This window comes from Pipistrellus hanaki, assembly GCF_964339955.1.
Source record: "Pipistrellus hanaki genome assembly, chromosome: 18".
Classification (NCBI taxonomy): domain Eukaryota; kingdom Metazoa; phylum Chordata; class Mammalia; order Chiroptera; family Vespertilionidae; genus Pipistrellus; species Pipistrellus hanaki.
The window spans coordinates 25,688,554-25,712,195 of record NC_140520.1 but is presented as its reverse complement, the minus strand read 5'-3'; the positions used below and the strand labels follow the sequence as shown (position 1 = coordinate 25,712,195).

The following is a 23,642-nucleotide window of genomic DNA, read 5'->3' as shown; positions in this document are numbered from 1 at the left end:
CAGAAATTCTGAAGCATATAAGGGGGTATATATATATGTGTGTGTGTGTGTGTGTGTGTTTGTGTGTATGTGTGTGTTTTCTATTTTGGATAAATAGATTATTCTTGCCTCCCCCTTCCTTCACCAATAAGCCACATTTCATATTTGTTCCCCCTTGTTAATATAGTTTCTTATCTCTATGCTTCACACTGTTAAAAGGACAACACAGAAGTGGAATTCTGTTTACAATACAGTGAGTAAGACCTTATGACTCTGAAGATACAGACAACATCTCCTGCTCTACCATACTGGCCAGGTGTCCTTAGACAAAGTCACATAACCATTCTGAGACTCCTTTTCTTCCTTTGTCAAGGGAATAAGGAATCTCACATACTAACTTTAAAGCAGCGGTCACCAACCTTTCGGACCACTGCTTTTAGGGTTATTTTGAGAATGCAAGGAAATAATATGCACAAAACACCTTTATATATTTGATATACATGTGAAAGGATGATGATGTGTCCAATCATTGCATAGATGGATCCACCTTCCTGATGTTATTTGATGGAAGCATATTCTCCATTGTTTCAATGTCCCCCTTCCCTACCACCCTCTAAAAATCTGCCCCAATTCTTCATCTTTAGTGATCGGGATTCTAACTGAAATTAGAGATTAATTCTTTTGGATAACCAAATTACCATCCTTACACATCCTTTTAAATAAGTTTACAGTCCTAATTACTTATAGAAAATTAGGCTAGACAATGGATTTCTAGAGAGGCCAGGATGTAGGGGTGATTTATTTGATGCGGAGGAAAAGAGAGTGACATTAAGATTAGCGCAGCAATTAGCAGACAGACGGACCAAGGCTTCAGCCCTGGCTCCACCACATGTAACCTCAGGCAAGTGGCTCGATCTCTGCTGTCTTGTGTTTCCTTGTCTATTTATTGTTAATAAGTGTCATTGAGTGTCTACTCCATGTCAATCCCTGTTCTAGGCAATAAGACAATCATAGTCCCTGTCCTTATGAAGCTTATGCTTTACCAGGAATGATAGAATAAAAACAGAGAAAAATAGTAGAATGAGCACTAAGAAAAAACAGTGAAAGCTACCATAAAAATAACAAAGTGGGATAGAGAGATAGTGAGAAGGGGAAATAGGATAGGCAAGAAAAAAAGCACTGAAGGGGTGACATTTTTTACCTAAATTTTAACGAAGAGATAGTGCGAGCCAGGGGAAAGTCTGAGAGAGGGATATTCAAAGGGAAAAAATAGCAATGCAGCGTCTTCCTTAAATGTAGGGAATAACAGTGGAGCGCATAAGAAGTGGTCAGATATGAGATAGATAATAAAAGTGGAGTTGGCAATAATTACCGCTAAATTAGATGTGGGGGTGAGGGAGGGAGAAGAGTCAAAACTGACTTGGTGGATTGGATTGAGAATGAGGTAGATGAGGAAGATGGGATTTAGTGGGGGGGCCCAAGAGTTCTGTTTTAGACATAATGCACTGGTAACATTTTTTAACATTTAGGTAATCTGACAAATGGAGATCCTAACAGGGCCTACTAGTTGGTATTTGAGATAATCATGGAAAGGGCCTAGTAGAGGATGGAGCAGTGAACAGAAGTGCACATTGAGCTGCAAGTTGTCTCTGTACAGTCAAGAGATGAGACAAATGATGACGAGAGGACGCTGGAACAGCAGTATAAGGGAATCAGGTTTAGGAAGGAGACTGAACACATGGTTTAAATGCGTCACAGTTCTGCATTCAACCCACCTTAGGTGGCACAGAGAAAAATAGAGGGTTTTTTATAAGGGGCTACCAGATCAAATGGTCCATTCTGTAAAAAGAATGTTTTTTCTTTTCTTCTTGAATTGAATGAGTTAACACCACTTTAGGGATCATGTCTTGACTCAAGGTACACAAATAATATGTAGTGGCCACCAGATTGAACCTGACCCAATGCTTCAGACTGTGCTACTTTTAATCAGGGACAACATTCTTCTCACCAAAAGAGAAATGGTTTCTGTTCTTGTAGGCTTATAGGATGCAGTCAATCTATGATAAAGATTTTGTTTATCAACCAGCCATGCCGACTAACAATGTTAGAAGCAATTGTTTATCATCTACTTAGATGAATGTCAAAGGCCACTGCCTTGGTCTTCTAGAAAGTTCTGTTTAAATTGACCTATTTCCTATTGTGTGTTTCTTCTGGGTTTGACAATAGCAGAGCACACCAAAACCAAAACCACAGAAATTTCCATTCCTTTCTCTGACTCCCTTCCCACACCCCTGTGCACAACACACTTATCAGAGCCATGCAGCAGCTGTGATGGAAATGAGAACTACAGGAAACTTAGAATTAATCATGCCAAATGGTGACAAATACTCAGGAGAGGGTGATGCTGGTCACTCATGTGACACCACACAGATGGCCCAAGCTACAAACTCTCTCTTACATTCCTGGGTCTGGCCCCTGACTAATCTGCTAAAGAGCCTTCTGAATTTGAGGAGGTAGACACTTTGGCCTTGGTTGGAGGATTGAGGTGCATACATTTGGAAAATAGAGTTGCATGCACAATCTTTAGGATTTCCATTGTCTGTCTCCAGTCACACACCACATAAAGACTATTCAGTTAACTACGGACCACATATACTACAACGGTCCCATAAGATTATAACAAAATTGAAAGATTTCTATCACTCAGTGATGTGATATCATAGCCATCGTAATGTCCTACCATAGTGGTCGGCAAACTCATTAGTCAACAGAGCCAAATATCAATAGTACAATGATTGAAATTTCTTTTGAGAGACAAATTTTTTAAACTTCTTCTAACACCACTTCTTCAAAATAGACTCACCCACGCCATGGTATTTTGTGGAAGAGCCACATTCAAGGGGCCAAAGAGCCGAATGTGGCTCGTAATTTGGCCGACCACAGTCCTAGCACAACATATTATGTGTTTGTGTTAATGCCAGTGTAAATAAACCCATTGCAATGCCAGCCATATAGAAGTACAGCATATACAATTGCAGGAGTAGACTATGCCATCAAAGTTTGCGTAAGTGCACACTACAATGTTCACACTAAGACAAAATTGCCTGATGAAGCATTTCTCAGAACATCTCCCCATTGTTAAGAGGCACGTGACTCAGTAGAGATATACATAGACACAAATATTTCCTTTTGGGGTAAATGCTAAAACTTTCTCAAATTAACTTTTTGGAGGTGGAGGGGAAGAAAGTAGCAGGAGCTGACCACACCTCCCTAGAGAAGTCAGGGAGCCTAAGACTTAACCAGTCTCCTTTGGGATAGTTACTTGGCCCTCGCTATAGACCCCAAGAGAAGCTATGATGTAGTGGGAGGTAAAGTAAATAATGAAGAGGGGGGAAAGGTAGAATTCAGTTGAACTAATTTACTTGAGAAAAGAAGTTTTTAATTTAGTCAATACCAGTTGTGTATTTTCTTCTTGTGTTTCACATCAATTATTATATCTTTCTTCCTTTCCAGAGTCTAACAGCCCAAAGGAGACAATGGCTATATTGTTCAGCCACCCATCTCCAGCACCTAGGATAGGGCCTGGCACATTCTAATCTGATGCGAACTATTTGTTGAACTAATGAAAATGTTTGTGCGTGGAGGCACAGCCTCTGAAAGAGTGCAGTGTTGTACAATTGTAGAGAGGCTAGCCTGAGCTATTTCATGAGATGCCAAGGAAACTCAAATTGAAGCCAAGGCTGTATGCCTAGTTTAACAGCCATTAACTCAGCTGATCTATCTTGACTGGTAACTATGTCACCATGTGAGCACACAGCACACTGCCTGTTCAGCCCTTCGTAATCTTGGACAAATCTGTTCACAAATCACAGAAGCTTTGGAAAACCATCCTGACCCAGGTGATGGGATAAAAATGCTTCCCATAAAATGTTAAAGTATTCTGTCACATCTATTTGATAGTTCAGTGTGACTGATTCCTTTGTTAAGACCAGAACAGCGAGGAGAAAGAAGGGACAAGAAAAATGAGAATAGAATTCATGATAATGTTTTCACAAATGTGCCTTATGCCATCCACATTAGCCTCCCACATCATTCCCTACTGGAAACTTTTGAACAAGTCAAATGTAGATAGGCTTTTGTTACCTGTGACTATTAAATGAAATTGTCTTTGTGCAAGGCCATAAAATAATTATTTTCTTTTAAATTAACAGCTTGTCATTATCTGTAATGTAAGAAGAACTTGATAGTGTGGATAATCTGAAGCATAATAGCCTGAAAGCTCTGGAATGGGTAGGTTCCTTCTTCAGTAATCAGCCTAATCACTTTTCCTTAGGACAAGGAGCAGAGGAGAGGAATGCTTCTAGGAAGTGGTGAATTGGCTGGCAGGCCTTCCAAAGTCACCACAGACAATTTACATGATAATGAAACCCACAAATGAATGATGAAGGGAGGTGGGGGAGAGTGGTCAGGGGGTTACAGACCACATTCTGAATGGGTTTATCCTGGATTCCTATTCAGCTCAAATGCCTAATCATAAAATACTTACTTCAGCTTATAAAGTACCCTGTGGTCACTTGATCAATTCAGTGATCTTTATCTTAACAGGGCCTATAGTCAATGGTATTTATGACTTTCTCATTATCATCATTAGTGAGCAAGGCACAGGGAGATGCAAAGTCCTTTTTCTCAAGGAAAAGCAGTCAGAAAGGAGCACGCTATTTGAATTACAGGTATTTTGTAGGCAACATGAAGTACTAACTTTAAAAGAGTCGTCAACCTCTGCTAAAAATGAAAGAAAACACTCCATAACTATTTTGAGGGGGAAGAAGGGAGGGAGAAAGAGAAGGAGGGAGAAAGAGAAAGAATGAATGAATATGTATTTACCATATATCAACTATCCAGGGTTCATCCATGAAACACATATGCCCTGCCATCCGGAGAACAGAGCGGCAGCTGTGAAGGTTGGCTTCTGAGTCACCATCACTGAAGTGGAACTATTTGTACAAGTTCAAAGGCACCAAAGACCTTGGCAATCATCTGCCTTAGTGAATGTCAAGACGTAGATGACATCACTGTAAACTGGTAAGGCTGAGGAAGATTTCCTATTTGAAATAGGGGAACTCTGGGGATAAACAAAGCTTTTTTCTTTCTTTTAGACAGTGTCTTCACCCAGGAGTGTCTCTGACCCATGGCTCTTGATGATACATTATCTATCAGATTTAGCAAACTGTGAGCTCTCTAGAGAGAGACGGTGGTTTCTGTAATCATTGTAAGATGGTAAAACATCTTATAAAAGTGGCTGTTGGCTTTCTTCAGGCAAAGGAGAAAGAGAGACTTCTGTATGAAAACAGACTAGAAAAGACTAGGACCCCTTAGTTGCAAAAGTCAAGGCCTTGGGGTACCATGGCAGTAAATCTATAAAAGGCACGGATCTGGATAGGATAATGTCACACCTACTTAATAGTCCCAGGAAGACATGGTTCATTGTCCCTCATAGAAGCATGAAGCAGCTTTTCCAGGACAGATAAAAAGAAACGAGCTAAATGAAAGCCAGAGCTTGAAATCCAAGAAATGATGTAGGATGAAAATATAAAGAAACAGAAAAAAAAGAGTTTTAAAAACTTTTATAGAGCCTTGTTTGAAGGGAAGTTGGAGTAGTCAGCCTTATGTTCGTCACCTGCAAGGGCAAGATCTTGAGCAGAAAAGACATAGTCTTTGCTGAAAAACTCGTATTTCTAACAAGTATTTGCATGTAGGTCACTGTGCTGGGTACTATTTCCAAAATCATCAGCCTATTCCAATGGAAGAAATTTCTTATATCCTTATGGAAATTTCATTAGGAGGCTGATCCACTCAGTAGCAAAAAGATTAAGATTGCAAACACAGCAAGATGGGAGGTAGAGGGGAAGGAAGGGGTAGTGTTAAGGATCCATACTGTCCTGATTTATCTGGAAATATTATGCCTTTTTTTTTTTTTTTTTTACAAATTGCTTTATGATTATAACCTTACTCTATGCTTCATAGCATCTCTATTGGGTTTGACTTCTCTCAGTTTAACCGCATTTCTCCGATGAGGAATCAGACCAAGAATAATTAGTTAAGCTCAAGGTCACGTAAATGAATGAGTGGTCAGGTGAGGTCCAGGTCTCCACTCGCCTGCTGGCCAACTCTGCCTTGAATTCCCCCCCGTGCACTGGGTCTAAGATGGCTGTGCTCTCGACCAGCTTGGCACCTAGCGTGCCATGTTCCAGGGAAGTGCAGTGTCATTTTGATGAACCTATGAGATGCATTGAAGCTGTTAGGAACAGTTGAGAGATCACAGACAAGATCACCTGTTTTGGCCACTAACTCTTCAATCCTCAGCACTGCGCTCGGCCCTCCCACCCTTTCCTCCTGCCCCACCTCCCACAGTGCATCTCAAAGAACATCCACACATACAAAAGAGAATCACAGAGCCGTATGAAGAAGGCGCAGGCAAGTCCAAAACTCCAGGCTCTGTAACCGTTTTGAACACGCACTTTTGATAGTCTCTCCAGTTTAATTGGAAGAGTGAGATTTAGAACCAAGCAAAGTCAGGTGAACATAGCACTGGAACTCAAAATGAGTATGGTCCTCCTCTCTGTTTCTTCTCTTCCTGTCGGTCACTGTCACCTGGTCTATAGGCAGGCCAGCTCTCATCTCAGCTGGCCAGCTCCACCTGAAGTATATGGAAGTCTGACACAAAAACCCGGGTGAAAGCTTCAAATGCCAAGTTTACCTCCCACCAAACCCTCCCTCTTCCTTTCAAATGGAGCCATTTGTTTAAATCCAACCCTTCCTTCCAGTGGATAGAGACACGATGGGCTCTTATTTGGATTCCCAGAAAGAGATAAGATTGTGGGGACTCATAGATTCTTGGGAGTTTTCTACCCCACAATTACAAGAGCAGCATCAATTTAAAAATAAATGTGAATGCTATAACAGTATTCACCTAAGAGGAAGAGACCAATTCCAGATTTAATACCTTAAAGCAGGCCTTTTAACCTAATGGATAGTCTGTAACAGCAGAATTTTCATAGCTTCTCAGAGGTTCATCTGGGACTGAGTTACTCAAGAGAATTCTCCCCAACCGCCAGCACCCCCTTGCCCACAAAGGTCACCTGTTCTCTGCCACCTCAGGCACTCCCACCATTTGTGCCTCCTGGACAGACAGCCACCCCTTCTGTCTGCCCAGGCAGCAGTCTTTACGTGACACCCTTAATGGACGTGGTTGTCATTTTATAGATGGAAAAATAGGACAAAAGACAGCACATAAAGAGACAAAGTTCACAGTTTTCCCCAGAGAGCCAATGGGATTCAACCAAGACAACTATTCTCCCTGTATCTCTTCCTCTGAGAGAACCCAACTCCCAATTTCTTCACGTGTAATTACAGGTTCAGTCATGGGATTGATGAGCCTTTTCGAATACTCTGCCCAAGGTAGCAATTTTGCAATCCACCGTAGCTGAAGTAAGTAGAGTCCTAAGCTTGCTCCAGCCTCCTTCTCTCCCGCTCCTCCATCCAGCCCCAGGTCCCCACTTGGGTGAAAACACTTTGCATATAAACAAACTCTTCTCAAAGACACCTCAACCTTGACATTGCTTTCTCCCCTTTTCCAAACTCGCTTCCTTTTTAAAACACCTCGCGCTCTGCCATGCTCCCACACGAGGCCCAATTATCAGAATAATAATTAACAGGCCCTCATTATTTCGGATCAAACAATGCCCCCCGTAACGAAGCCAAGAATAGCCAATGTGATCCCTTAAAACGGGGCGTGAGTTTCCTTACACCTTGGGGCGTCTGAGCCACTGAAAGCATTAGGCAGCGAGCTGCCCATAACGGCCGGGATAACATTGAGTCAAGGACAGTTAATGGGTGCCAGAGCACAGACCAAAGTGCTCCAAGCATGTCAGTCAAGACTAACCGGAGGCTAAAACATCAAAATGCAGGTTGGAGTTTTGACATTCCTGCAGGCTCTGAACGCCTCGCCAGTAAATTTTTAAAGTCAATATCCCCCTTATGCTCATGAACACTCTTCTGTCTGATGCGTGGGACTAATGTGAATCTGATTGAACTGTGACTAAAGTAGGACTTTAAAGGCAGCTTTGAATGTGTGTGGGGGGGCGGAAAGGTTGTGTGTGTGTTTTTTTTCTTCTTTCTGTGTGTGTTTTCTCTCTTTTTTTTTCTTCCCCAGAAACGACTGTGATAATAATGAAGACCGTGTACACAGATTATCACAGGCTGTGTCTTTCGACTTCAAGGTTATGTGATGAGAAAATTAGAAAAGCGACAAGATTAGAAAAACCGCGGAACATTTTGAAAGAAAGCTGCTTTTTTACCAATTATCTGTGTGCAGGATTTACACAGAATCTGAGAGATGGATCTTCTAATGTTTGGAAATGGATAAATGCAGCAATGCAAATAGGAAGAAGTGCTTTGGGGCCTACTCCTGGCAGAAGTTCAAAACCCATATTAAGTGTTCTAACGCGCTGAGTGCCTGTTACTTATATGTGGTTTTTTTTTTTAATTGCCGTGTATGTACAGAACGCAAAATATAACCATTTTGTTAATTGCCGTGTATGTACAGAACGCAAAATATAACCATTTTGTAAATAAAAGCTAAAAATAACAATGAGATGATTGTTTCTCGAATGCATGACTTTCCCCAGAATTGGAACAAAACCTTCACCTCTCTACCTTTTCTCTTCTCAACACCAAGCACCGATCAGGAAGGCTAGGAAGAACCGGGTGTGGGTGGCGGTCACCATCCTGCAGGTGGTAGCTCAAGGGGTGATAGCCATTTTGAAACTCAAGTTACAGCTTCATTCCTCCTTAAATAAGGGGGACAAGGACATTTTCCCATAGCCAAGCCCAGGCTGGTTTACATAAAAACACCATTTAAAAACCCACTCCTCTTGCTTTGCCTGTCTGATGACACAGGCGTATTTCTGAAATGTAGAAGCAGGTGGCTCTGTAAGTAAAGTTTGGGCAGAGGCTAACCTGTGTCTGAGGGCCCCTTCTCAAGAGTCCTTCCCACACCTAGATGACAAATGATTGTTCTGCTTGCAGAACAGATCCTGAAGCCTCTACAGTGTCCATGACTATACATAAAGGCATACATGACAGTCATGTCATGATGACCTTTAACCTACTTAATGGAACCTTTTAAGTAGCATCCTGACATTCTTAGCATCACTGGCACCTGATTTTGACCTCCCAGATATTAAAATATCAATAGGCCATCGATGCACTCCTGGATCGAACTTGGATCTTCCAGAGCTCTCTGCTGGTGATGCCAGCAAGGCTTGGGTGTGAAGGGCATCAGATTTAAAGCACACCAGTTGTCCTTGGTACCTGATGTTTTGATTTTTTAAAAATCTATTAGAACATGATCTAAATTTTTGGAATTATTTTGATATTCAAGTCTATATACTAGTATGTATATGCACAGATGTGCATAGACACAGTGTAGTAATACTTTCAAAAATTTAGAAATATATCTATCTACCTATCTATCTAAAATAAACTGTCAAATAATGCATCCAAGTTTTCTGTCTTTGTGGGTATTCACAGAAGCACCTCCATGAAATTTGGAACTGTGTTTCACTCATTAACTCTATATTAATTAAGCACCTATTATGTCACAAGAGTGATTTTAAACTATGGTACATGTACACAATGGAATACTACGCTGCTTTAAAAAAGGTAGAATTCTTACCATTTGCAGCAGCATGGATGGAATTGGAGAGCATTATGCTAAGTGAAATCAGCCAGTCAGAAAGAAAAATACCACATGATCTCACACATTTGTGGATAATAAAGAACATTATAACCTGATGAACAAAAAGATACATACAGAGGCAGAGAAGCATTGAACAGACTGTCAAATTACAGCAGGAAGGCTGGGGAAGGGCATGAGGAGGTAAGAAATCAACAGAAGGACTTGTATGCATGCATATAAACAGAACCAATGGTTGCAAGACACTGGGGGATGAGGGCATATATGGGAGTGGGGGGCTAACGGGTAATATGGACACATGTAATACCTTAATCAATCAAAAAACAAAAAACAAGAGTGATTTTAAATGTTTGGGATATATCAGTGAATGAAACGGACTAAGATCCTAGACCTTGTGGAGCTTATATTCTTGTAGAGGAGACAGACAACAAAAATACCAAAGCTAATTGCATCAAATGCTAGAAGATGGTAAGTGCTCTGAAAAATATACTAGGAGAGAGTAAGAGGAATTGGAGATGCCCAGAGGAGAGGGGGGATAGACAGGCTGTCCTGACACAGTCACATGAAGTAAAACCAGGCAGGAGGCATCTAAGTTAGCCACCCAGGTCCAGGGGAGAGGAGCCTCTGGGAGGCAGAATGGCCGAGAAAACGTCTGTGGATATCTGGAGTGTTTTCAGAGCAGAAAGGAGGCCAGGCCCAGCTGGCATGGCTCAGTGGTTGAGCATTGGCCTGTGAATCAGAAGGTCACAGTTCAATTGCCGATCAGGACCCATGCCCAGGTTTGGGCTCCACCGTACTTTATTATTACATTCTTTGGAGTGTAATAAGTAGTCCCTGAAGATATTCCAGGAGAAAGGGGTTCCAAAGTCAAATAAGTCCTTATTTAGCAGATTCACAGATCACAACCCATGTGTGAAAGTCTCAGAGAAATTACCCAGGAAATGACATGTTTTACCTGAGCATTTTGAGTATTTACTCAACCACACAGCCACTTCTTTTTCCCACTCATGCATACTTTTGCCACACTTCAGACAGCATATCCTACAGAACATACATTTGTGAAAAGATGACCCGTATGAGTGGGCAACCAGTGGCCTCCAGAATGACAGCCCCTCCCCGCCTTGAAATTTCTGCCTACAGACCCTAGTCTTACCCTTGGGACCATATAGAATACTCCTGGGCTGAGAAGGACTGCAGGATTTTTAATCATATAGAATTCAGACTGGCCTCGTCACTTAATTACTAGCTGGGCAATTACTAAGACTCTGAATTTTAGTTTCCTTGTCTAAATGATCTGCCTTGTAAGGTTCTCCAATTAAGACTTGCCTCTCCAAAAGCCCTGGTCCAGATGGTTTCATGGGGGAATTTCACATTCAATGAAGAACTTAACACCTATCCTCCTCAAACTATTGCAAAAACTTCCAGAGGAAGGAACACTTCCAAGGTCTTTCTATGAGGCCAGCATTACCCTAATTCCAAAACCAGATAAAGACTCTACAAAGAAAGAGACTTACAGGCCAATATCCCTGATGAACAGATGTTAAAATCTTCAACAAGATATTAGCAAATAGGATCCAGCAATGCATTAACAGATCACACACCATGGCCAAGCAGGATTTATTCCAGGGATGCAAGACTGGTACAATAATCGCAAATCAATAAATGTGATACATCACATAAATAGATTGCTAGACAAAAACCACATGATCTTATCTATTGATACAGAAAAAGCATTTGACAAAATCCAACACCCTTTTTTGATAAAAACTCTCAGTAATGTGATAACAGAGTTAATGATGTTGATAATAAAAGCCATACATGACAAACCTACAGCCAACATCATACTCAATGGGCAATAACTAAAACGATTTCCCCTAAGAACAGGAACAAGACAGGGATGCCCACTTTCACCACTCCTGTTTTACACAATACTGGAAGTGTTAGCCATTGCTATCAGACAAGAAGATATAAAAGGCATCCAAATTGGAAAGGAGGAAGGAAAACTCTCATTCATAAACAACATAATATTGTACATAGAAAACCCTAAAGACTTTATAAAAAAAAACTACTAGGTTTAATAAATAAATTCAGCAACATAGTAGGATACAAAATTAACACCTAGAAATCTATGGCATTTTTATATTCCAATAATGAAATCTCAGAAAGAGAAACTAAAAAATAATCACATTTACCTTTGCAACAACAACAACAAAAAATTAAGATATTTAGAAATAAATTTAACTAAGGAAGTAAAAGAGATAGAAGAAGATATAAACAAGTGTAAGAATATACAGTATTCACAGATTGGTAGAATCAACATCATTAAAATATCCATACTACCCAAAGTAAAGTATAGATTCAATGCAGTCCCTATTAAAATACTAACAGCATATTTCACAGACTTAGAACAAACACTCCAAAAATGTATATGGAACCAACCAAACACAAAACCCGAATAGTCACAGAAATCTTGAAAAAAAAGAACAAAGTTGGCAGAATCACAATACCAGATATCAAGTTATATTACAAAGCCATTGTACTCAAAACAGCCTTGTAATGGCACAAGAACAGGCATGTAGATCAATAGAACAGAATAGAGAGCCCAGAAATTGACCCAACCCATTATGCTCATTTAATATTTGACAAAGGAGGCAAGAGCATGCAATGTAGTAAGTCAGTCTCTTCAATAAATGGTGTTGGGAAAACTGGACAGATACATACACACACACACAAAAAAATGAAACTATACCACCAACTTATACCATAAACAAGAATAAACTCAAAATGGATAAAAGACTTAAATATAAGACACAAAACCATAAAAACCTTAGAAAAAACCATAGGCAGCCAAATCTCAGACATGTCTCATAGCACTATGTGTACCCATACATCTCCTAGGACAAAGGAAACAAAAGGGAAAATAAACAAATGGGACTGCATCAAAATAAAAGCTTCTACACAGAAAAAGAAACCATCAACAAAATAACAAAAGGGCCCACTACATGGGAGAACATATTTACCAATAATACAATAAGGGGGTAATTTCCCAAATATATAGGGAATGTATACAACTTAACAAAGGAAAACAATCCAATTAAAAAATGGGCAAAGGACCTAAATAGACACTTCTCCAAAGTGAACATATGGAAGGCCCAGAGACATATTGAAAAAATGCTCTAAGTCACTAATCATCCAAGAGATGCGAATCAAAACAACAATGAGGTATCACCTCACACCTGTCAGAATGGCTATCACCAACAAATCAACAAACGACAAGTGCTGGCTGGTGAGGATGCAGAGAAAAGGGAACCCTCGTGCACTGCTGGTGGGAATGCAGACTGGCACAGCCTCGGTGGAAAACAGTATGGATTTTCCTCAAAAAAATTAAAACTGGAAGTCCCATTTGACCCAGCCATCCCACTTCTAGAAATATATCACAAGAAATCAGAAACATCAATCAGAAAAGATATATGCACCCCTATGTTCATAGCAGCACAATTTACAATAGCTAAGATTTGAAAAACAGTCTAAGGGCCCATCAGCAGATTCCAATTTGGTACATCTACACAATGGGATACTATGCTGCTTTAAAAAAAGAAAGAACTCTTACTATTTGCAAAGGCATGGATGGACATGGAGAACATTATGCAAAATGAATAAGCCAGTAGGAGAAAGATAAATATCACATGATCTCACTCATTTGTGGAATCTAACGAACAACATAAACTGATAAACAAAGATAGATTCAGAGACATAAAAGCACTGAACAGACTGTCAAACCTCAGAGGGAAGAGAGGGGAGGCTAGGGGGTGGGAAGAAATTAACCAAAGAACTTGTATACATATATGCATAACCTATGGACACAGATAGTAACTATTGTGTGGTGAAGGCCTAGGGCAGGGGAGTAGGGATGGGCCAGAAGAGGTCAATGGGGGGAAAAGAGGGGATGTAATGCTTTTAACAACAAAGATGAAGAAAAAAGAAAGAAAAAAAAGATTTGCCTCTCCAGCGCTTCCACATAAGTGTTTCCCCTATATCCTTAAACACCTGTCCTGAATCCTAGACTGGGGATTTCAGGCTTTATTTACTTCCTGTTCTCCTGCATGGTGCCATTAATAAAATAACCAAGCTTTCTCTACTGCAATTCTCCATGTTTAGTGTTTGGCTCTGTAGAGCTCCAGTTCAAATTGTTTCTGCTCTATAACAACATGGAAGTCCTTATTGCAGGCGCATCTCCTGTGCTTTGGTAGGCCTGTCTCTTAGGAAAGGCATTCCTCACTGTGTCTATCATGACTTCCTCTTGGTTCTCTTCTCTGGAACCACGCAGAACAATTTTTATCCTGTTCTATCCCAAATTGGTCTCACTCCACCATTTATTTCTTTGCAACAATTGAGCAGACCTGAAGGAGCCATCTGAGGATTCCAGCTTCCAGAAGGTTCCTCTTCTTTCCTCAGCAACTGGAGTGCACCATACAGTTGGACAGGGCACCATCCCTTGGTTTTCTCCTTTACGATCACATTCATCAAGTACAGTTATACTAAGCAGGCTTGTTAGGTGGTGATTGGCCCTTCACTAGGAGAGAGTTCTGGCCAGGGTGGTCTTTAAGCCCAACCTCAAGTCAGCTTTAGCTGCTGCTTAGAAAAAGGTTACAAAACACCATCCCTAATGATTTAACAGCTTGTTCCCCAAAACACATTAACCTAGGGAGCTTTTAAATATGAAGAAATAATTACACCAACTCAGTCTTGTCCTTCCTCAAAATTACATCACATCAGGACTCCACTGGGTAAATTAATTTAGAAAAAAGAACACGCGTCTTCTAAAAATGAAAAACTGTACCCAGTGAAATGTTATTTCCAGTTGATGGCAGGAGGGTGGACAGAGGGGAAGGAAGAATTAATGAAAATATTCTACTTTCCCAAATGAACACGTTGAGCGGCCTTACCCCAGCCAAATGAATTCACTATTATTTGCATTTCTAACTTGTTTTTTATCATCTCCAAACCAGTTTGGGTCAGACTGGAATTGGGGGGGACTGGAAGATGCCTTGGGAACAATATGCTCGAGCCCAACCACAAGAGTCTGCATAAACCTAGAACACAGAAGCCCACAGAATCCCCAAAAGCTGTGAGTCTGCTTTTGGTCTGGGCGGACAGGAATGGCTTGGCCTCTACTTGAAGAGGAAATAAGGTTTGGGGACAAGAAAAAAATAGCCTTCCAAGAGTCTATGACATTATCTCAAATTCCACCATTAAATATTGTCCTCTTTTTGGAGACTGGTTGAAATTTTAAGTAGATAAGGATATCTGGGTCATTTACCCTTAAATGAACATGAGTTTAATAGAATCCATTCTCCAGCCCAAACAAGACCCTGGGCAATTTCAGGCCACAGGGCATGTAGTGGGAAGGGCCTCGCGGGAAGGAAATGGAGAGGCACACTTCACACAGCTTCGCCCCAGCCAAGGCTAAAAGGGAAACTCTGGGACTCCTCGGTCCGGTCCGCTGGCCTCCTGAGGGGAACCCTGTCCACCTCCAGCCCCTGCTGTAAAGTGGGGTGGAGCAGACCTCAGAGACAGCCTAGGCCTGGGTAGACGCTGAGAGCGCGCTGACCAAGCAAATGGGGAACCACTGAGCCTGCTTGAGCTGGAGCAGATTTTTGTGACATCAGTCTCGCTAGTAGCTCTTGGATGCCATGAGACTTCATTTTTTCCATTGCTGCTTCCTTTGCTACAAAGACTCTCTCTGCCTTTTGGCCACCTTTTGAAGTTGCCGACAGGGCGTAGCTGCATATCCGTGCTTTTATAGGCTTCCTAATGACCTGCTTAATGATTTGCTTTCTGTAGGGCTAGATTTGCAGCTGATAGGCCCTGGGAGTCTGGGCTCTGAAGCAGTCTGGTCTTCCTGATGGGTCCAGCAGAGTTCCAGGCATCTTCATCACTGAATTCCACGAGGCTGTCTCCATAGGGCACCCAGGCTTAAGCGTGAAGCTTTATTTGTGTTTTATTTATTCATCAGATTGGCAGAGGCCTTCCCTCCAGGGAGCTCTAGGTGCCCGACGTGAAATTAGCATCTACGTTTCCCAACAAAGTTGACTGATTTGGAATCCTCGGCAGCCTTCCCTGTGTTTGGAGGTTTACATGGAGCTGGAAACCAAGAACACTTAAATGACAAAAGCCTATCCACTTTTCCATCCACCCTCTTGACAGACATGGCTATTGCAATATAGATGTTTGTTTGTTTTTCCTTCTGTGTAGGGATACAGTCTCTGAATTTTTCTTAATATAGTGTTCAAGGTAGCCACTGGGATCTGTCCAAGATCTTGTTTGAGTTGGGATCACTCCGCCATTCTTCATCTCACTCCTTCCCATTTCCAGAGCCACTGGGAAGTGATGACAAACCCTTCCTTAGACTTCTCTGTGGAGTAGAGAGCTGGCCAGAGTTCACTTTGGATAGTCACTCTCCAGAGAGTGTCTTGAGAGTGTATTTGGTAAAATACACACTAAAATTAAATCTGTGAATGTGTTTCTTGGACTTTCTTTTAATCCTCATGGGGTTTGCATCTAACATGCCTAGGGCAGGGTCTGGCATTAACAGGCACTAAATCAAATGTGTGTCAATTAGCTGTGATGAGCATGGGGGGTTCACTCATCAATTTCTTTTTTTTTTTTCTTTGCTGTAGCCCACTTCTCTACCTTGAAATTAGATTATGTAGAAATCCAGGTCTACATAAAAACAGAGCTTCCCTGAATTCTTGACCATTTAATTCTTATTTTATCAGGAGCTCCAAGAGAATAAATTTTATTGCAAGTGGCAGTTCTTGTCTCCCTCCCTGCTTCTGCCTCAGTCCCTCTGTCTCTGTGCTTTGTTATGAATTCTATTTTCTGGTTGAATTTGACACCTAATAGTCATCAACTGATTGCACCCAATTAGCAGCCATTATATTCTTCAGTTACGTTCTGTTTGGACATGAGTTTATTGATCTGGTAAGATTTCATTCTTCAGAAACATAAACAACATGCCATTTAATTCAGCCTCAGTGCTGTCTCTGAGCACCAGGAAACAGGCATTTAAAGAGGCAGTGAAAGGGAGGGAGAGGATGAGGGAGGAAGGCTATCTATTACTTCTTTCGAAGAAGAGGGGGAAGACAACTGGTTAAACCTTGATCACTATCATTTCACCTTTGGACTTTTATTAAAACTGTTTGACAGAGACGTGTTGGCAGATGGAGTAGGAAGATAAATGGGCCTGTGTGAATAGGTTTAATATCAAAAGTGGAGAGGAGACACGGCACGTTTGCCCATCCAGAAATTGTTCACGTCCACAAGATTTGCAGGTTGCCGCTGGTGATCCTGTCTGGCTCAGGGGGCCAAAAGGTGAACATGATTGAGGTACCTTTTGCTATGAATATTTCACAGCCTGAGTATCCCTTTTTCACTTGGGGCTGTGTGCTGACTGAGGGCTTCTTCAGGATGAGTCCTCAGTTGACTGATGAATACAAAACGCCTCTCTGAACAAAAGGCATTCAAGATTCGCTGAAGACAAGACAACCTACTTTGGTTTCTGTGTCTGGTACCGGGGTATCAGCGGAGATAAAACACTGAGTGACAGGGAAGCGAAATACAGAATAACACAATCTATTGTTCTCCCATTGACTGTAAGCATAATGGGAAAGTTAGCGAGTCACCGTAATGTCAGGGACCGCTGTGAACTTGGGAGAACTCAAGGATCAGAAAGTAACATGAAACAAGGAGGGAAATGCAGATAATATTGGGTTACTGAACATTCTCAAATTGTACTGAAACGCATCCCATCCCTTTGGAGGGGGCATGTTTTTGACAAGGAAGACAATGGGAAGGAACTGGCAGCTGTAACAATATCGCCATTTTCTTTTACTACGGGCCGTAATGTGAACTTCTTAGAAGACACCTTCTTTCACCACGGCTTTGTTGTACAGTCTATTGAGGAGCCCAGAGACCAAAGTCACTGCCTTGTTCCGGGGCCCGTCTAAAACCAAGGAACCTGGCCCTGCCAGCCAGCGCCAGCTGCTCTGCTGTGAATTACAGAGCAGGTTTGCAGTCCAGGGCGGAGGAAAGGAACTGAGAGGGAATGCGAGAAGCAGAGAGGGAACAGGCAGGGTGAAGAATTTGGAGCATGGGACAGAAAGAGTAGGAGGGAAAAATTGAAGGTGGTGGAGGAAAAGAAATGGAATTTTCATAGTGGGAAGAGACTGTGTATACCATTCCCAGGTCTGAGTAGAGTTCCTCTCCAACACAATCAAACAAAACAACAACAAAAAAAGAACTGAATCACCTTTGGAGTGATTTTCTTGGAGCCAGAAATCTACTCTCAGATTAACTATTTTCTGGGGGGGGAAATTTAGCTAATGCTTAGTAACATTTTTAAAGTCTGTGACATTCATGCACTAAGACATCCTTTCCCAAACACACGCAATGAGGAAAGCACCTACTTATAACTCATAAGAATGCTGATGAAGACTATGAACTCTCTTGTAGAAAAATGAAGATACAGATATCTAATTTTGCATGCAAACTCTGGGTTCACACACTCCCAAAGTCCATTTCCTATAAACCTCTCAGAATTCCACAGACATAGGTTCAGAATTGCTATTCCAGAGTGTCTAACCAACACCTGGCACGGAATAAGTGCTGAATAAACTCTTACAGCTTTGAATTATGCAATATTCTGGTCAACTGAATATTCTAGTTTGCTAAAGTGTACTGCTGACTGTCAAGGGACTGGAGATAAGTACAATGTTTTCAATATCAAAAGCATACTCATTGCAATAAAAACCTTTATGGTTTTGGATGATCCAGAAGGCAGATTTTTCATGACTGCACGCCCCCTTTTCATAGTAGATGAAAAGCCCAACTGTTGTTCAAATTAATCTCGGGTCAGATGGACCATTACTGAGCTTTAGGCTTGTTTATATATAAAATATTATTTCTTTCCAATGCCATCTCTTAATTAGGTACATGAAGTTATTTTTAGGTGTCTGGATTCAATTTGGCAGTTTCTTAAACTCCAGTCTATGACTGATATATACTAGTATATATTTCCTGAAGGAGGAAATTCTAGAATTGACCATGCTTCTGCCAAAACCTTTCTTGAGATAATTCACTTAGGAAGACTAGCTCCCATGGGACCCACCTCTTGGAGTTAGTTGAGTGTGTTAGAGATATTTATTTCCAGCCAAATTGGCTTATAAATATGAACCAGCCTGTGAAAGGCAGTCCATCAAACAAATCTTGAGGGAACTATTCTTTCTACTTTAGGGACTCGTGTATGAAAGATCTAATAGGTAGCTCCTATCCTACCACCAGCTTTGTGTGTTTTATCGGGTCTAGTAATAATTAATGTCGTTTTCCAACATTCGTTTAAAATCTTGCTTAGCGTTGACTTGTATTGACATAACCTTCAAACACGTGGTATCTACAGAACGTGTGAAGTGCAATTAACAAGTTTTGCTTGAAAAAGTTTGTGTTTGGTTTGGTTTTTGTTGCAAAACTAGGGCTAAGAAGATGGCGGATGAAGAGCATATTCGGCACTGCATGCTTTACGAGTTCCAATTAGGAAGAAAAGCAAGTGAGGCTGCAAAAAACATCTGTAGTGCTCTTGGTCAAGATGCAGTTAGCGCCAGAAAATGCCAGCGTTGGTTTGAGAAATTTCGCGAGGGAAATTTTTTTGTTGTTAGATGACAAGAGTGGTCGAGGCCGTGTGTCCAATTTTGATCAAGAAGCTCTTCAAGCTCTTTTGGTGCAAAATCCTCAAATTACCCAACAAGAGCTTGCGACAACTTTAAATTGTTCACAAAAAACAATTTCCAATCAATTGCGTGCACTTGGCAAAGTCCAAAAGTTTGGAAAATGGGTTCCTCATGAGTTGACCGACAACAACCGTAATCAAAGAGTCACAATTTGCAGTTCGCTCCTCTCTCGTCAAAACCGTTTGCCGTTTTTAGAGCAAATTGTTACCGGAGATGAAGAATGGGTGCTGTATGTTAATTTGAAAAGGCGGCCTCAATGGTTGGACAAAAATGAGGCTCCGCAGCCCATGCCAAAACCTGACTTGCATGCGAAAAAAGTGATGTTGTGTGTTTGGTGGAATTTTAAAGGAATTCTTCATTATGAACTTTTACCATCTAACCAAACCATTACAAGTGCAGTGTATAGTGCCCAACTGGAAAGGTTAGCCCAAGCTTTAAGAGAAAAAGAACCTGTGCTGATTAATCGGAAGGGCGTAATTCTTCACCACGATAACGCACGACCGCATACTGCAAGAATCACTGCTGAAAAACTGCGCCAGTTGGAATGGGAAGTTCTCCCTCAACCTGCATATTCTCCTGATATTGCCCCTTCCGATTACCATTTGTTTCGTTCTTTGCAAAACTTTCTTCTTGGAAAAAAATTTAATAATGAAGAATGCCTCAAAAATGCATTGACCGAATTTTTTGCATCAAAATCACAAGAATTTTACAACAGAGGGATTAAAATGCTTCCTGAGCGTTGGGCACAAGTAGTAGAAAACAACGGCAACTATATTGTTGATTAAATTTTGTTGTATTGTTTAAATAAATTCGATTTAAAAAAAGTATTAGAAAACGACATTCATTATTACTAGACCTAATAGCTAGCACTGAATGTGACCATTCCTCCTAATTTACTTAATACAGCAGTCCCCAAGGGCTTGTAAACCCTTAATAGGACAGTTAATATTAGGACATTAAGAAGACTGCCACAGGGAGAGAGGCTTTATAACCAGGAGGGACATTTTATTGGCTGAGGCTTTCTGAAAGCACCATTTTCATTGTCTCTTGAGTAGCTTCCCCTGTTCTATCAGCCATCAAGAGGTAAGAGACGAGATGAGGAGTTACCCACATTGAATAAGCGTGGACTTCATGCTCCAAGTCTTCATTAAAGAAGGACTTGTTGGAATGAATGAAGAAGATGAAGCTGTAGTCAGGGTAACAGGAAATAAAAATACAAAAGTCCACTCAAGGACTTTTTAAAATCCTAATGCACGCCTCTTGTTTCAAGTGCATTGTTTCAAGTGTCCTGAAACATTGCAATTTTCTCTTTATTTCTGGAAATTTTAGTTACTGTTAGCTTTTGATTACTACTTACACTAAAATCCTTTAGAAAACACGCAAAGGTAGTGTTCTTCAGGGGGAGAAGAACAGGGAATCTGTTCTGTGGCATTTGTAGGAGATGGAGCCATCACTGGCTGGAAGCTGGCAGGCATGAATACCAGTACTCAGGGTGGGGAAGAGTTGGTGTGAGAGCAGCAAGTTGGTCACTAAAAGACAGTCTACGGCAAAAAATACTCCAGCTCACTACAGTTTCCAACCTCTCCATGGCGGTCACTTCTCCCCACCTCCAAAACCTTGACCTGAAATGCATTATAGATCAGATGAACCTCAGACTCAGCCAGCAGCTGCTGCCAGAACAGGAAGTTGGGTGAGACCAACCCGAGATGCCTATTAAACCGAGAAAACCTCCCAAAGGGGCTCAAGGTCTTTATCACAAGAACATCTTGCTTCTGGATTTAAGACAGAATTGGAGAGTGTGAGTGTCAGACACAAGCGCTGCCAAAGAACCCAGAGGAAAGAAGCTCTAATGTGAGTTCCAGCCCAGGCCCTCCACCCAGACACCTTCCCCAGCGGAAGTGCACAAATCATTTTAGTACTTTCCTTTTGGCAGCTCTTCTGCTTATCTTGACTATCATTCCAGAAGGCTTTACGATCCTTCCTTGGAGCAACAATACCCTGAGAGATTGGGGAAAGTTCTGGAGGACTATAAAGAGATGAATTAGCACACGTGGTGGGGTTGACAGCAATGAGGGAGCTTCTTCTGACTGAGGGAAATGTGCTGTTGTCCTTCATCTTCTTGGTCTCATCTGGTTGTTGGTAAGGACTTAGTTTCCATCATGCATCCTAACACATCCCAAAATTGGAATGCCAGCTCCTCCACTCACCTCCCTGGACTATCTTCCCTTTCCCACCTTGCTGACTGACATTTACTGAATAGTTACTCAGGGTCAAGCACCGTTAGAAGCACTTTACACACATTAACTCATGTAATCCTCACAACAACCTTATATAGATGAGAATTTGTGAGCCTCATTCTACAGATGAAGACACCGAGGCACAGAAAGTCTGAGCAACTTACCCCAAGTCACACAGGTAGCAGATGATGGAGCAGGGATTTGGATCCAGGTAGTAGGCCTCTGTCCTCCATGTTCTGATTCTGCTTTGCCTTGCTTCTGTAGGATTAAGTGAGAGATTTATTTGATAAGTAAATCTATAGATAAATATCCTATTATACACTTATAAAACATACAGAAATCAGAAATTACACAGAAGAAATGATAAAAAAAAAATATATGAATTCAAATAATGATTCCTACTCTTCAAGAGATGGTCTTGCTCACTCTACATTGTAGACCCCCGAGAAGCTCACAGTATTCTATCTGGCCCACAAAGACTGGAGAGAGCGCGTTGGCCATCAAATTACCTCACTTCATCACAATGATTTACTCCTTATCCCTTGAGTCCAGGTCCTAATCCATGGAGTCTGAACCTGGAAGGAAGACCCTAGTCTCCCTTACATGGGAGTAAATGAACTGATATATCACCCTGTAACTACACCACATCTGGCTAAACCCAGCCAAGCCAAATAGCATTAGGCTGGTTGCTAACTTCTGGGGCCTTCTGTCCCCAGAGACTCTGGGTGAGGCAGTGCTACCAAGATGGAGATGCTGCCTTAGGCTTCCTCGTTCAAAGATGGAGCTGTGACAGGGGATCCCTGTAGCTTGGTCTCCCAAACCCCATGGCACACTCAGGCATGATCTCCCTTTCTCCCTGAAGCACCTTCCCACTCCTAGACCACCCTGGCCTCTCAGGTGGGAGGTGCTGTGCAGAAGCCAGAGGAGGGAGGTGGGGGAAGGCTGCCCCACAGGGCTGAAGGGCAGCTGTTTATATTATAATTAAGGTTTCACAGCATAAACTGAAATGTAGCTCCACTATTCCAACAAGGCACTGGAGGTAATTACACTGCTAGAGGCAGACTCCACTGCCAATTATTTCCCTCCCTAATTGAATAACTTAGGCCACATTGTAATAAGGCAGGCAAAGGGGGAGGCTACATTCAAATATGGATGTTCCTTCAGAGGCCTCCAAACAGCTCAAAGCTTAACACACCCTTTCCCTAACATCCTTTCCCAGGAGTATGGTAGGATAAGAATGCAGGTCCTGGAGTCCCAGTACTTACTTGTTTGGGCAGATTACTTGAACTCTGTGAGGGTTCCCTCATCTATAAAATGGGTCTAATTTAAGTATAGACTTCATAGCACTATTGTGGGGATTAAGTATATATAATAATCCCAGCACACAGAACACATTGAATGTAGCAGAGTGTGCACCTTTAGAGGAGCAGGTCCTTTCATCTTCCCTGAACAGAAAGGTAAACTGAGGCAGAAAGCACACTTAGTCTCACACGGAATAGCACCAAATAAGATGATGCTTTCTTGGCTCAAAAGGAGTAATCTCCTCTGAGTTATAGAGGAAATGGCCTCCCCCAAGAAAGTTGGACAGATATTTAAGATATATAGATCCTGGAGGGAAAAACCAAGATCGGGGAGTAGGTAAATACTGGTACTCACAGCCTCCTACAACCACATCAAAATTACAACAAAAATACAGGATAACCATCATTCAGAACCACCTAAAATCTGGCTAAATGAAGTCCTACAACTAGAGAAATAAATAAGAAAGCACATGAGACTGATAGGAGGGGTAGAGGTGCAGTACAGGCTGGTCTGACACCCACATGTGGCATGTTTTTTAATCGGGAGTGACATCTCTGCTGTGGAGTCCTCCTTGAGGAGCAA

General features: G+C 41.5%; 2 long non-coding RNA genes across 2 annotated transcripts in view; one reads left to right on the top strand and one right to left on the bottom strand.

Annotated features, from left to right (window-relative positions):
• LOC311612550 overlaps nucleotides 1-23,642 on the bottom strand; it is a 203,127-nt gene that overhangs the window by 25,699 nt on the left and 153,786 nt on the right. The window contains exon 4 of the long non-coding RNA XR_014793305.1: nucleotides 21,923-22,016. This is a non-coding gene — a long non-coding RNA (uncharacterized lncRNA). The remainder of the gene's footprint in view (nucleotides 1-21,922; nucleotides 22,017-23,642) is intronic.
• Nucleotides 3,470-8,524, top strand: LOC311612552. The gene is made up of 4 exons (XR_014793307.1): nucleotides 3,470-4,269; nucleotides 4,882-5,061; nucleotides 7,393-7,467; nucleotides 8,192-8,524. It is a non-coding gene; the product is annotated as an uncharacterized lncRNA (long non-coding RNA).